The sequence below is a fragment of the Bidens hawaiensis genome, unplaced genomic scaffold, assembly GCF_021521415.1.
Source record: "Bidens hawaiensis isolate Kalapana, Puna unplaced genomic scaffold, B.hawaiensis_p1.1 tig00036365_1, whole genome shotgun sequence".
NCBI classification, from domain to species: Eukaryota; Viridiplantae; Streptophyta; class Magnoliopsida; order Asterales; family Asteraceae; genus Bidens; species Bidens hawaiensis.
Window position 1 is genome coordinate 144,739 of NW_027496347.1, and position 2,838 is coordinate 147,576.

The following is a 2,838-nucleotide window of genomic DNA, read 5'->3' on the forward strand; positions in this document are numbered from 1 at the left end:
AATTAGATGGAACCGTTTAGACCGATATTGCCATTCTTTCAACTATCGAGAATTCTAAAGGCGATTACGGCTAACAAAGTTGTTATAATGGAGAGCGTGGAGAAGTTCTGGAAAAATACAAAGCTTGAGGTGGAATGTATAAAGTCAGTGGTGCAAAAGATGGAAATCATCGTGTCCGATCAAGTCTTACGTGATGTACTAGAGATTGGTGATGAATCAACTGACCCGACTGCTTTGGACGGAAGGATGGTTAAGGGATGCTTATTAAGGATGGGTTATCCTAATTGTTAGTGATTTTAGTGTAATTAAGGATTAACATGTTTATCAAGTTAATTGTAATACGAATATAAATAAGTCGGGTGTGAGGTGCACACTTATTTGATCTTATTATAATTGATTGTCCTCTTGGTACTTAGGGGCAAAGCCCCAAAGTCATGGGGGCTCCAAGGGGGTAACGCCCCCTTGGCGGGGTCCGGGGGTAGCGGCCCTGATAGCAAGGTGCGAGGTGCGGCATCCCCAGGCAGGGTCTAAGGGGCAACTCCCCTGGCTGGGGTTGAACTCTCTCATCCCTGTTTTTCAAACCCTAATATAACGTAGTTTGATCATATGATACGTTATATGTTTCAATAAACTCTCTCATTCTCCATACTGATTCTTGCACTCAATTTGAGTTTTATCCGGTCAAAACATTTGGGAACCAACAAATAGTTTAAATCTGATAGTGATTCACTACTCTAAGATTTTCCTAAGATATAAAATTCAAGAAATCCTCAACAAAAGAATCATAACTAATTTTGTGAAGATGTTGAATGGACATCGTTGAAGGAGATGGCATGAAAGTTTGACAAACAGAAAAAATTCGAAGGCCAGGACTTTCATAGATGGCAAAAAAAGATCCACTTCCTTCTGATTACCATGAAAGTGGTGCATGTGTTGAGTACGCCCATGACGGTGGTTGAAGAAGAAGGAAATCTGGAACAGATTAGGAGGAAATCGAAATGGGAGAATGATAACTACATCTACCGAGGCCTTATTTGATTTATACAAAAACATTGAAACCGCTAAGAAACTATGGGATATACTTGAAGCCAAGTATATGGCAGAAGATTCTTCGAGTAAGAAGTTTCTTGTTAGTAATTTAAACAATTATAAGATGGTTGAATCTAGTTCTGTTGTGGAACAGTACCATGAATTGTGTCGAATTTTAGGGCAGTTTTCACAACAAAACATGAACATGGATGAATCCATTTCCGTTTCATCAATCATTGACAAGTTACCTCCTTCTTGGAAAGATTTCAAACACAATCTGAAACACATGAATGGTGAATTAAGTTTGGATAAACTTGGAGGTCACTTCAGAATTGAAGAGGGCTTGAGAACATTTGAAACTGTTGATGTCAATGATGTCAAAAAACAGGCTGGTCAATCTTTTAACATGTTTGAGGATGTTGGAACATCCAAGGGTAAGAATAAGTACAAAGGGAACGTAAGTTTCTAGGAAACAACAACACGAGTTCAAACAAGAAGGCAAAATAGAGTTGTTAGAATTGTCACAAACCGGGTCACTTTAAGAGAGATTGCCGGCTTGGTAAAGTGAACAATAATTGTCCAAAGAACAAGCATGATGCGGGTCAAAGTGGTTCTAAGGACCAAGGAAACTCTTGTTAGTTATAAAGAGAAGTTTGAAGGACCTGTTGCTTTTTTGAGTAAAGAGAATGGAGGAAAGATTATGGGGAAATGCATTCTAACCAATGGCAAAGTGTCATTTGATAATATGTTATATGTGGAAGGATTGCAGTATAACCTTTTGAGGATCTCACAAATGTGTGATAAAGGTTATAAGGTTGGTTTTGATGATTCACACTGTTTCATCCTCATACTTGAATTTGTAATCCCTCCTAACATGATTACGATGATGGCTTCTAGAAATGGAAATATGTATGAACTAAGAATGAAAGATGCTATCTCTATGGGTGGTACTTCTTTTGTATCCAAAGCCACTGAAAATGAAACAAAATTGTGGCACAAAAAGTTTTGTCATGTTAACTTAAAGAACATGACCAAATTTGTTAAGGGTAAACATGTAATTGGTTTACCAACAAGGTAGTTCAAGCTTGATGGCAAATGCATTTCTTAGTAAAAGGGTAAGCAGCACAAATCATCACACGAAGAAAAACTTTAAATTCAATTGAATAAGTACAATAAATGCTTCTATCAGCAATCCCTGATTCCTCAACTCGTTCACAAACTGGTACAACATGTCACGTGTTTGATCATCAATGCCTTGCTTATGTTCAATAGCAAGGACGCGGTTTGCCATGTTGTGAACAATGTTCTCATAGGCTGAGAACTTCGCGAGAAGAACCATAAGTAGCTCGTGATCGGAGGGTTCCTCGACCACAGGCTCCGGTGCGGGAGGCGGTGGTGGAGGAAGTGGAATCACAGCCAATGGGAGTGCAGCAATAGGAGCCAGTGCATCGCGGTTTGCCCTGGTCCTCTTTCGGGTGTACACTTTTAAGGGTGCGGCTCTCGAAGTAGACCCGGCATCTCCTGATGCAATCATCGGGCGCCACTCAACTGGTGATAGGGGAATACTGCTGCTAATGGAGTCTGAGTCGGATTCGATCGCTACTGAGGTCGACATCTGAAAAGAACATATCAATTCAAGTTAGTAATACTCAATTATATATATATATATATATATATATATATCTTGTTACCATTTCGTTTCGAGATGCGGGAAAGGAGCGCGTGTCTGAACATACCGTTATAGTTTAGAAAACTTTATATTTTCTAATTCTCTACAACTATTGGCTCTGATACCAACTTCTGTCACAC